Below are 13111 nucleotides of genomic sequence, written 5' to 3' on the forward strand. Positions count from 1 at the left end.
CAAACAAGTATCGAACATGAACGTTTCAATAAAGAATTTATACATTTATGTTATAGCGGAGGTCGAAAATATATCACTGATATGCAAGATCCGAATCTTCTTCTAAGTACCTACAAGCCATCTGTAAATAAATTGATAATTTAAGTTTTTAATTTATTGTGTATGTTTCGTTGTTGTAACACCCAAGAACACTTATGAGCGGTAGAGCGTTATACATTCATTTATATTAATGTGAAAAACAGAGATGTGAAGTAAACATTGAGATGGTGCAGTAAAACTTAAATGTATTCCAAATTGATTATGTCGTATATGATTATAAATTGTATTATACATATCTTAAATTTAAACTTTAAAAGAAGGTGTGGTATTATTGTTTAAAGGACAACCTTCACCCAGAGACAAATACCATAGAAGTTATATATATATCACCCTATTCCTCGACAGCGTATTCATAGTGTGCATTTCAAGATGAATGCAATTTTAAGATGCGTTCTCACTGTTCCTTCCCGTGGTTCTAGTTTCGCTGATGTGTTTATAAACCCCTTTTAAATTAATAGTTATATAACCATATTGAAACATCTGTTTTGTTCGTCCACAGTTGGTTTTGATGTGACATACATTTGTACATGGGCTAGCTTACGGTGAGAGAACAAAATTTTAATCAACTATTGTACAAGTTTGATGCCTTAAGGAGGCTATTTCAGAAAATGTTTTTTTTTTTTTTTTTCGTTACCAATTTTATTTATTACTTTACAAAATTGATCGTTTATATAAATATACAGTGTTAACTTCCATTGTTTAACGCGAGCGTACATTTTAAATGAATAAATTGAATGAAAACTACGGTTCCTTATTTGTGCATTGTGATTAAAAATTCATATGTATAATGACTTTCATTTGTTTCCAACTTTGTCTTGTATTGTTCTGGTCGTACTATTGCAAATATTCGATTTCATGACTGCATCATGTGTTTCTATCAGTTTACCATAGTGCTATCACAGGGTAAGGTTAGAAATTGATGGTAAACCCTAGTTTTAAGTGTTTAAATGCCTCATCTTACCGCTTTAATTTATTGGCATAACTGCACGATTCGATTTTAAATTAACAGTGGTAAGATAATCGTTGCAAAGAATCCTGCTCAAACTTTTGTGAAAGACGGTTTTAACTTTGAAGTGTTGCGAGAGTTTATGTTCTATGTTGAAGGCACTTGTATACAGTGACCTGCAATACAAGTACTTTTCCATTGAGTTTAGTTTGGTACGTGTACCGTGATGAACTTTCGTGCAGGACTGCTTTATGTTTTTTTCATGGAACTCTTGACCAGACTATCATGACTTTTTGACTCTTGACCTATATATATATATGCACTTTGGGTGTGCCATCATGATACAGTGTGTTCCTTTGTATATTACCCTGACCAAAAGAATAATTCTAAATTGACCTTGCTTCTGAATATGTAGCATGAAGTTGTATTGTCATAAGATGGTGAGTCTTGTGGCACGAGAAACTTCATATGAGCTTGATCTTTGCCCTCATTGTACAACTTGTATATCTGTTTGAATTATATGGAGAATTGTCTGATTGCATTAATACCACATCTTCTTATATCTAAATTAGATATATAGATATATTTGTTAGTTTTGTGTCCCACGACAACCCTTTCCTCAAAATCTGCTTTGTGTTTTTTGTCATGGAACTCTTGACCAGTCTATGACTTTTTTACTCTTGACCTATGCATTTTGGGTGTGCCTCCTGGTATGATTACCTTGACAAAGTCGGGAGTCTCTGGTTTTTGTTAGTCTTGTATCTTTTCAATTGTAAGTTCGGTTTTATGATTGAAGTTTGAACTACAAATGTAGTACACATTTTGTTAAGGGGCCTTTTGAAGTCCACCGCCGTGCGAGAAATTTTCTCTATTTGTTAAAAACCCATTGGTGACCTTCGACTGCTTTTTGCTCTTTTGTCATGTTACTGTCTCTTTAACACATTTCACATTTCATTCTCAATTTTTGAATTGAAGAATGTTTTGATCAAATGAAAACTTAATCTTTTAATAGCCGTGAAAAATTAGAGAGAACATTTACTGCTTCAGTAGCACCATGTGCTGCCAGTTGTGATAGATAATTCAAAATGTTTCTATCATTTTACCTTGGATTTCATTTCATGAACATATAGATATGTTGTACTGTTATTCCACTGTTCCAGGTTACGGGGAGGGTTGGGATCCCGCTAACATGTTTAACCCCGCCACATTATTTATGTATGTGCCTGTCCCATGCAAGTCGGGAGCCTGTAATTCAGTGGTTGTCGTTTGTTTATGTGTTACATATTTGTTTTTTGTTCATTTGTTTTTACATAAATAAGTCCGTTAGTGTTCTTGTTTGAATTGTTTTACATTGTCTTATCGGGGCCTTTTATAGCTGACAATGCGGTATGGGCTTTGCTCATTGTTGAAGGCCGTACGGTGACCTATAGTTGTTAATGTCTGTGTCATTTTGGTCTTGTGTGGATAGTTGATTATTGGCAATCATACCACATCTTTTTTTTTATATGGATAGTCTGTTTAAGCATCTTGAAAAATCATACAGAAAGTATACGCATATCAATAAACTGAACTCAGTTCGAAGAACCTTTAAAGTACACTTAGACATAGAGCTCAATCTAGTGAAACACTTTTTTATGCTGATCACTGTCTGTTATCAAACTGCACCGTAATCCCCCCCAAAAAATATGCAAGTTAATTTTAATAGAAGTAGAATCCAAAGGAAGTAAATGAACTGTTTAATGAAATAAATGTACAATATGTCTATAAGCCACAGATGCCCCTGCTTGTGAAAAAAGCCACAAGTAAACTTCCACATATAGATGCAGGATTCACATAATTTTGACTGTTTTGTGACCATAAGCATTGTGTTAAAGTTTCAAAACATTTGGTTGAGGCAAACTAAAGTTAAAGAACAGAAACAACATATTTAGCACTTTTCCTATCTTAAGGCTACGTGTTGATATTTGTATCAATAGTACTCGTACCAACTTTTTATATCTAAGGCCACAACAATTTAATTTCTTGTTCTACGGATTTTGGATTCCAAAATTTGGGGCGAGCGATTTGAAAATTTTAATAAAAAAATATTTAATTTGCAAAATTTTGAGGCGAAGCTTGAAAAGTAAAGGCGAGCGATTATAATTTTTTTTTGTAAACATAAAATAATAGGTTTTGACAATATTAAAACTTGATTTATCACTTGTACTTTGACATTTCTTTAATTTCTGAAGTATTGTTTCCCTGTTCACCAAAAAATAATTAAATCGGGTCTATGTATGTGTGACTGACAATGAGACAAGTCTCCATCCAAATCATAATCAGTTTGGGGACAACCCCTTAATGTTATAAATATCGCTTGTACATGTTTTACGAGGGATCAATATAAGTTATAATATATTTGTTTGTACAAAAGGGCTCATATTTTCTCATAGAACCATATATCTATCTGGTATTAAATGGTCAAAACATGTCCAAGAATATAGTTATATTCCTGAACTTTAACCATGTTAACACATTTACTTTAACAGTTTGATATTATTCAAAATAAGTGGACACCTCTTTTATGACCCTTTGTCTGAGGGAGGGTTGTTCTCAACCTGATAATAACAAACACAGGTCAAATTACGGCCGTTTACACAGGGCTTTGATACAGACCAAATAGCAAGCTATAAAGGACCCCAAAATTATTAGCGTACACAATTCGAACAGGAAAACCAACGATCTAATTTATATATCCAAACGGGAAAATACCAATGAACAACATCAACAAACGATAACTGCTGAAGAACATGCTCCTGAATCAATCAGGACAGGTGCAGAAACATGCAGCGGCTATGAATAGTTTTGTTTAGCAAGCATACAATATAATTGCAGTTGAAGGCAAATACTTCAGAAGTTTTTTGTACTTTATTCTAACAACGAACATTTTTTTGATAGGGAATATAAGTAAGGGGAAAGAAACCAATTTTTTGTTCTTCACGGAAATACCCGCTGTTATAACTTTTTATCGGAGCACTCCAGGTTTCATGCTGAAACAAATATTCTCATAGATATTTACACAGTGTGGTGGGGTGCTTTTATGTTTAAAAACGTTATATACAGGTTAGACTGTGAGTTGATATCTTTTTATAATATTTTCCAAAAATAAAAAACGGTGCGGGAAATGGACATGATTACAATTCCGGATGCGGGAGCGGGAATATAAAAAAAATCTGTTTTGAAAAAAATAGGTGCGGGCGGGTCCGTCGAACAAGGGATCAAATTGGTGTGGCCTAACAACTCATGAACAGTAACACCACCCACTATCGAACTTGATAGATCTGTGTTATGGGGTAATAAGCATTACGTATAAGGTTTATAACATTTGATTGAGTCAAACTTATTAAAAAGAACGAACACGAAAAATTCAGTATGTTTTTAAAGGAACAAGATAACCCATGAACGGTAAAAGTGACGCTACCAAATTTCAATTTTTTTTTTTTTATGTGGAAATAAGCATTTTTCCAGGTTAGGAGATGGCGGACACCCCGCTTACATGTTCAGCCCCGCCTTATTCAGTATGCATATGCCTGTCGCAAATCAGGAGCAGATACATTTGTCCGTTTCTTTTCTCGTTTGAATTTCGTTTTATCGTGTGTTTTTCTATGTTTTTCTATGTTATAATATTAGTTCATCCCGCTGCAAATGTTTGCACCTGTCCTAAGTAAGGAATCTTATGTACATTAGTTGTCGTTTTGTTTATGTAATTTGTACTTGTTTCTCGTTTCTCGTTTTTTATACAGATTAGACCGTTGGTTTTCCCGTTTGAATGGTTTTACACTAGTAATGTTGGGGCCCTTTATAGCTTGTGGATCGGTGTGAATCAAGGCTCCGTGTTGAAGGCCATAAATTGACCTATAATGGTTTACTTTTATAAATTAATATTTGGATGGAGAGTTGTCTCATTGGCACTCATACCACATCTTCCTATATCTATTTGCTTATTATTGAAGGCCGTATTGTGACATATAGTTGTTAATTTCTGTGTCATCTGGTCTCCAGTGGAGAGTTCTTCTTTGGCACTTATACTACATTAGGTGGAGGGTGGGGATCCCGCTAGTATGTTTAATCCGCCTCATTCTGGTTGTATATGCCTGTCCCAAGTCAGTAGACTGTAATTCATGAATTGTCGTTTGTTTATGTGTTACATATTTGTTTTTGTTCATTTTTTGTACATAAATTTAAATTGAGAATGGAAATGGGGAATGTGCCAAAGAGACAACAACCCGACCATAGAAAAAACACAACAGCAGAAGGTCACCAACAGGTCTTCAATGTAGAGAGAAATTCCCGCACCCGGAGGCGTCCTTCAGCTGGCCCCTAAACAAATATATACTATACTAGTTCAGTGATAATGAACGCCATACTAATTTCCAAATTGTACACAAGAAACTAAAATTAAAATAATACAAGACTAACAAAGGCCAGAGGCTCCTGACTTGGGACAGGCGCAAAAATGCGGCGGGGTTAAACATGTTTGTGAGATCTCAACCCTCCCCCTATACCTCTAGCCAATATAGAAAAGTAAACGCATAACAATACGCACATTAAAATTCAGTTCAAGAGAAGTCCGAGTCTGATGTCGGGAGATGTAAACAAAGAAAATAAACAAAATGACAATAATACATAAATAACAACAGACTACTAGCAGTTAACTAACATGCAAGCTCCAGACTTCAATTGAACTGACTGAAAGATTATGATTTCATCATATGAATATCAGGCACAATCCTTCCCGTTAGGGGTTTAGTATCATACCATCATAACATATATGAGAAGAACATAACCCGTGTCATGCCAACAACTGGTTTTTGAATAAATGTGTTTAGTTCCGAGGCAAAGACCCTATAAGTGAATCAATATTAACGCCAAAATATGCAATCTTTAATGACCTGACAACAGTATCGTAACTATATCCCTTTTTAATAAGTATATTCAAAGATTTTGTTAGTTTTTGAGGTAAATACTGACACCTTTGTGCTTTATAAAGAATATTTCCATAAAAAATTGGATGTGAAATACCTGAACGTATAAGAAGTCTGCATGTTGAGCTATATTTACGAAATTTCAATGATGTCCTTATACCGATGATAAAATTTAGTAAATGTTTTGACTAGTTTGTAATATCGAAAACCCTGGTGTAATATTTTTTCAGTAATACATAAATTTCTCTCGTTAAAATCTAAAACATTGTTACATACACGAGCGAATCGTACAAGTTGAGATATTTAAACACCGTAAGATGGTGACAAGGGGACGTCACCATCTAAAAATGGATAATTAACGATAGGAAATGAAAAATCATCTCTTTTATCATAAATTTTAGTATTCAGCTTTCCGTTAGTGATATAGATATCAAGATCGAGGAAAGGGCAGTGGTCATTGTTAGTATTAGCTTTATTTAAAGTAAGTTCAACAAGATAAATTTCTTTAATATACATACTGAAGTCGTCATTATTGAGAGCCAAAATATCATCCAAATATCTAAAAGTATTATTAGATTTGTTTATCAGATGTTGTTTCGATGGGTCTTTGCTCATTTTTGTCATAAATTGTAACTCATAGCAATACAAAAACAGGTCCACAATAAGTGGTGCACAGTTAGTCCCCATTGGAATTCCGATAGTATGACGATATACGGAATCCCAAAAGCGAACAAAAATGTTATCTAGTAAAAATTTAAGGGCATAAATTGTACCAAAGCATGTCCAATTGACATAGTTGTTTTGTTTATTGCTACTAAAAATGACCTAAAAGAGTTTGAACATATATATTCACATTCTGATTTTTTAAAATGTCCATTTAATTAGGTGTGTGAATTTTTTCTTAATGAGAATGTGAGGCAATGTGGTATTGTCCGTATCTTTTCTCGTTTGAATTTTTTTACATTGTCATTTCGGTGCCTTTTATAGCTGACTATGCGGTATACACTTTGCTTATTGTTGAAGGCCGTATGGTGACTTATAGCTGTTAATTTCTGTGTCAGTCTTTTGTGGAGAGTTCTTATTGGCACTCATGCCACATCTTCTTTTTTTATTTTGTGTATTAGTATTTGGTTGAGGCAACTAAAGTTAAGAGAACGAAACCCTTTTTTTAGGACATTCGGAACGAACGGACTAGAGTAACTCTTTATACCCCTTTACTATGGTACCAACACAGAAGTTCTAACTATTGTGCTGGTGCTACTCATCCCACTAGCACTGTCATTAACACACATACTTTTATTATAAAAATATTCAATTTTAACTTTGATTTGATTATTTTGGGCCTATAAATATTATATGCATGTCTTTCACAAGTAGTATCAAATTTGACAAATTTGTTGTACATATACATTTTTGTAATATTTTATAACTTATTTTTTCAATTAAATAAAGCTAACAAATTTAAATTGATCATCACTTTCTTTTTATATGTCTTTTAACATTCCGTTTTGAACAAAACGATTTGTTACATACAATGTATACTCCACACGTATATCTATCAAATCTGACATAATTACAAAGCAGGTGAGCTATTAAATAAAATTCATTCAAACTTTAAATGTGCAATCAAATATATATGCTTTTTCCAATCATATTGTGTTGTAAAATGATGCCCTTTATGGGTTCTTAATTAGATTAATATTCTTATCTTATCTTATCTTATCTTATGCAAGTCGTCAACAGGTCAAGTGGCTAGATGTATATGGGCGTTTTTCAATAAAAACGTATTTTCTTGTCCTATCCATTTAAAAAAGAGTGTGTTTGATCTTTGCAAGTAATGTTTTGTGCAGCCAGTACATTGAATTACATTTAACATTTTTAAGCAAAGAAACAGTTTATTTTTAGAGGGATTGATAAGATATTGACTCCTGAATGGTCCAAAACAACCAAAATGGCATGTCCCTGGACCGCCTGTTCAACATTCATACTCTAAAATATCGTAAAAAAATGAAGAAATAAATGTTTTTTTCACTTTACATAAGTTCTTTAATAATTCAAAAGTATGTGCAGAGCCAACATATTCTAATAAACACATTTCAATATAGGTTTTTTAATTTCAGAGGGTGTGTCCCTCACAAAATGTCCACTACAAAACGAAGTCATTAAAATTTGCCAATAAACAGTTTTATAAAATCAATGTGATTTTTGTTTGCAAGAAATATATACATTAGGGTCTTACAAAAGAAGTGATGCATTTATAACGGTAATTAAATTGTTGGTAAGAAAAATTGAGCACATCAAATGGACCAGAGTGATACCGTATTTTTGATAATGTCCCCTACGAAACGGGTCAAATCTCCTTCAGTATCTGGTTTTAAAATTATGAAAAAAATATCAGTGTACAGCTTGATAAATACAATCAGTCTTGTTATTATTGCAATATAGGGATTGTGGGGAAAAAATAAAACATGCGAATACGTCCCTTACGAAACGGTCCCCTAAGAAACAAGTATGGGAGAAAAACGTTTCGTAGTGGACACTACCACTACCATGGAGTCTTTTTTTTTAATCTTTTTTTCAATTATATTCGTGCAAAACAAATAACAAGGGTTAGTTTCATGTAATTTTTATTATGTTTTTATTAACATATAATAGGGTTGATATCTACTACGAAACTAATTGTCCACTACGAAACGGTTTTGTCCACTACGAAACGCATCAAAATGTCCACTACGTAACGTGAGTTGAACCTTCATATGTGAAGTACTGTCTAATCTTTATCGATAAAAATGGTTTTCCAATTCAGAAAAAAAAGTGATATTTTTCTAGTATTTAAAGTAAACAAACTGGAATGTCTATAGGAAACATTTAAAATTGCAAAAAATATTTGTGTTTAGAAGAATTTTTTTTGTCCCCTACGAAACAGTACACAAATTATGAAAATAATATCATTTTAAAGAATATTTAAGATTGCACTTTTTGTTTACAAACAGGTCTATAATAGAGGTATTCAAAATAACTCTTGAAATGAAATTTTAGACAAGTTGATTTTCCATTTTTTTTAGGTCTGAAAGTTACGCTTTTATTGAAAAACGCCCATATATCGTTGGACAATTGATCGACAGGTCCTAATTTTGTTGTTTTAAAACTTCTAGAAATTTCAACGGAAATAAGGAAAGGGAAATAAATAAAAACAGAACGACTGAATTAAATAAAAGGATGTTCGATATAATGTATATTTCGTTAAATTTTTAAAATCTAAACGATGCTTTTTTTTATCTAGTTTCCTAATCAAAATTATTAGAATGAGAAAATAAATACCTTATAGCTTCTTTTATCGTCGATCCTGAAATGATTAATGCTATAAAACAATTTTAGCGTCTTTGACCTAGGCTACTTTATCTTTTAATTCGGATACTTGGTGTTATCATCTCCAAGTTCAACGGGAACATTAGACTAATCTACTATAGAACCCAGATTGAACAAAAAAGTCGGGTTGCTATAACCAAAGAACCCGGATGTTGAACCAGTTACCATTTATTTTTTTAGTATATTTATATATAATTAATAATTAATATATAATTAGTTGCTACTTTATCACATGGTACAAAAATCATTAACAAAAATCAATTATTTTTGGCCAAAGATGACATTCAAAATGTATATATCATTGAAAAAGCTCCAAATTATCTCCCTTTGGTGCAAAAAATGTCCTTTTTTGGCGTTAAAATTGAAATATCTTTTTTTACTCATCGGTGACCTATATTTTTAATTATTAATTTCAAATAAGCTGTACTTAAACTAAACTATTGTAAAATTTGGGTGATTTCTGTAATTAAGTTTTTTTTATTATTTCGATATTACCTTTATTTTTCCTGTTAGTTCTACAGAAAAAAAGGACCTTTACAAAAATGTATGCTTCTTTCGAAGGCAGATTGTGAGCTAAAATAAACGGTGACCCCACTTTTTTATTTTATTTTTCTATTAAGTATAAGATAAAGTTCATTTATAGAAAAATATAGCGAAATCCTATATTAGAAAAAGACAATAATTTATACCCGCGACCAAGGACGTATATTAGATTAGGTTAGTTATACGTCCTTGCCGCGACTTAATACGACCAATCAACGTTTTTGGAGAAGAGAGTACTAGGTTGTATATGTTTTACAAGTAGTATAGGATTTAAATTTCTCGGACATAAAAACAAAAAAGACACACTAAAAAATATGAATTTCTGACAATGCGAGACAATGAGTTTAAAAATTATAAATAACGGATCATGTTTACTTAAGATAAATCACGTTCCGTTTTCCCGTGATTTGTATAATTTATTATCTAACTTGTATCTTTCAAATTACGAAAGTTCGACCAATTTGAAACGAGATTCACATTCACGGTCCTACATATTATTTTATTTTATACAACATCGCCAACAAGGTGTCCCTTTTTTGCAGTTTCACATGTTTAAACGTCAACAATTTCAAATTTATTGTTTATGCATTTCACAAAAGCTTTTCATTTCAATGTTCAATGTAATTCATTTGTATTTCCTTGTAATGATACTATTTTCAATTCAGCTGGATACTACACTTGCTTGCATCATATTTCTTTTGGAAACTATTTAAATTTTGACCTAAATTTCTTGATATTTTTTTACCTAAATTTCTTGTTATACTAAACAAAAAAGACATACTAAAAAATATGAATTTCTGACCGCGAGACAATGAGTTTACAAATTATAAATAACGGATCATGTTTACTTAAGATAAATCATGTTACGTTCTCCCGTGATTTGTATAATTTATTATCTAACTTGTATCTTTCAAATTACGAACTTTCGACCAATTTGAAACGAGATTCACATTCACGGTCCTACAAATTATATTTTATGTTCAATGTAATTCATTTGTATTTCCTTGTAATGATACTATTTTTAATTCAGCTGGTTACTACACTTGCATGCATCATATTTCCTTTTGAAACTATTTAAATTTTGACCTAAATTTCTTGATATTTTTTTATAAATATTGTTGATAGATTGTTTTCGAATACGAAAAAAAGGACACATCATGCATTCATTTCACAAAGAAGTAACCAGATGTCAATTTGAAAATCAGCTTTAGTTTCGACTTTTGTTTACATTATGGATAATATACACAAAGATGTATTCAATTTGGTACCACTGATCCTTGTTCATTTAGTGTTTACTTCAACGAAATCAGGTAAACCTTTATTTTACCGCATACTAGTCTGATTGGTTTAATAAGAATATGGGATTGTTTTTTTGTAAAAAGGATGTTTTAAACGACAACAATAAGCACGAAAATTTTTGCACATAATCATCCTTTGAAAACCATGCAAAAAGCTCTACAGAGCTTATATGTTTGTAGTATTTCTTGTAACCCGACTTAAAACAAATTTTCTTATCTTATCTTTTTAAGACAGACAGCTAGATACCAGAAACATACTGTATATACACATGCCAGAGTCTGAGCTTGATTTGCTATATGATATAAAAACTAAACTGACGAAAAAAGGTCATTTATTCAAAATCATAAAATGCAAAAAATACATTTTGCAAATAAAACATTTGACAGAAAAGTTCATATTTAATATGAAATAATAATACATAATTAATACGAAATTACATCAACTAATATCATATCAATTGAATAAATGACAAAGAATAACAGAGGTGGGGAGAAAAATCTGCCCCATAAATAAACATATATACATATCTACTTCAAAAGATCCAACATGAACGTTTCAATACAGAATTTATACATTTATGTTATAGCGGAGGTAAAAAAAATTTCACTGATATGCAAAATCTGAATCTTCTACTAAGTACCTACAAGCCATCTGTAAATAAATTGATAATTTAAGTTTTAAATTTATTGTGTATGTTTCATTGTTTTAACACCATTAGTCCAAGAACACTTATGGCGGTAGCACGTTATACATTAGTTTATATTAATGTGAAAAGCAGAGATGTGAAGTAAACATTGAGATGAGACAGTATAAACTGTATAAAACCCCTCAACACAAAACTTAAATGTATTCCAAATTAAAGTATTATATTTATCTTAAATTTAAACTTAAAAAAAAGATGTGGTATTATTGCTAAAAGGACAACCTTCACCCAGAGACAAATAACATAGAATTTATATATATGTCACCGTATTCCTCGACAGAGTATTCATAGTGTGCATTTCAAGATGTGTTTTCACTGTTACTTCGCATGGTTTTAGTTTCGCTGATGTGTTTATAAACCCCTTTTAAATTAATAGTTATATAACCATGTTGGAACATCTGTTTTGTTCGTCCACAGTTGGTTTTGATGTGACATACATGGGCTAGCTTACGGTGAGAGAACAAAATTTTAATCAACTATTGTACAAGGTTGATGCCTTAATACAACCAATCAACGTTTTTGGAGAACATAGTACTAGGTTGTATATTTTTTACAAGTACTATAGGATTTAAATATCTCGGACATAAAAAAAAGACATACTAGAAAATATGAATTTCTGACAATGCGAGACAATGAATGTAATCAAAGCGCGAAAGCGTTGTAAAGGCAGTTAATTACAGGTTGTATGTATTTCTAGTCCAGTTATATCACATTATCTTCCATAGTACAGAGGTGGTTTTTAGTATTTAAGATTTAGAGTTCTCTTGTACCTAGTTCACCTATATTTATAGTCTACTGTTTACAGTATATTTTCTGTACCTCGCCATGAAATGCATTTTTAAGACATAAAAGAACTTTTCCTTTTTAATAAAAATATACTATTTTTAATCATTGATTATTTACGCATTTTCAATGACTCCCATTCTATGAAAAATAGTTCACAAAGATTGAATAGTCACCGTACTGTGTGTGTGTATTGTAAGAACATCAAGTAACATAATGGTAAATGTACATAGTAACATGTCAACTCTTTTGATGACCATACTTTTTCTAACTCCAAGCAAAATTATTTTTCAATAGAAACATGATAAAGTAATCTACCGGTATGAATGAAAAAGGAGTTTTTAATTAAGAAAACAATGACATCTGGTGGTCATAATAGCTGTCTCATTAGCATTTTAACCACTT

The sequence above is a fragment of the Mytilus galloprovincialis genome, chromosome 8, assembly GCF_965363235.1.
Source record: "Mytilus galloprovincialis chromosome 8, xbMytGall1.hap1.1, whole genome shotgun sequence".
NCBI classification, from domain to species: domain Eukaryota; kingdom Metazoa; phylum Mollusca; class Bivalvia; order Mytilida; family Mytilidae; genus Mytilus; species Mytilus galloprovincialis.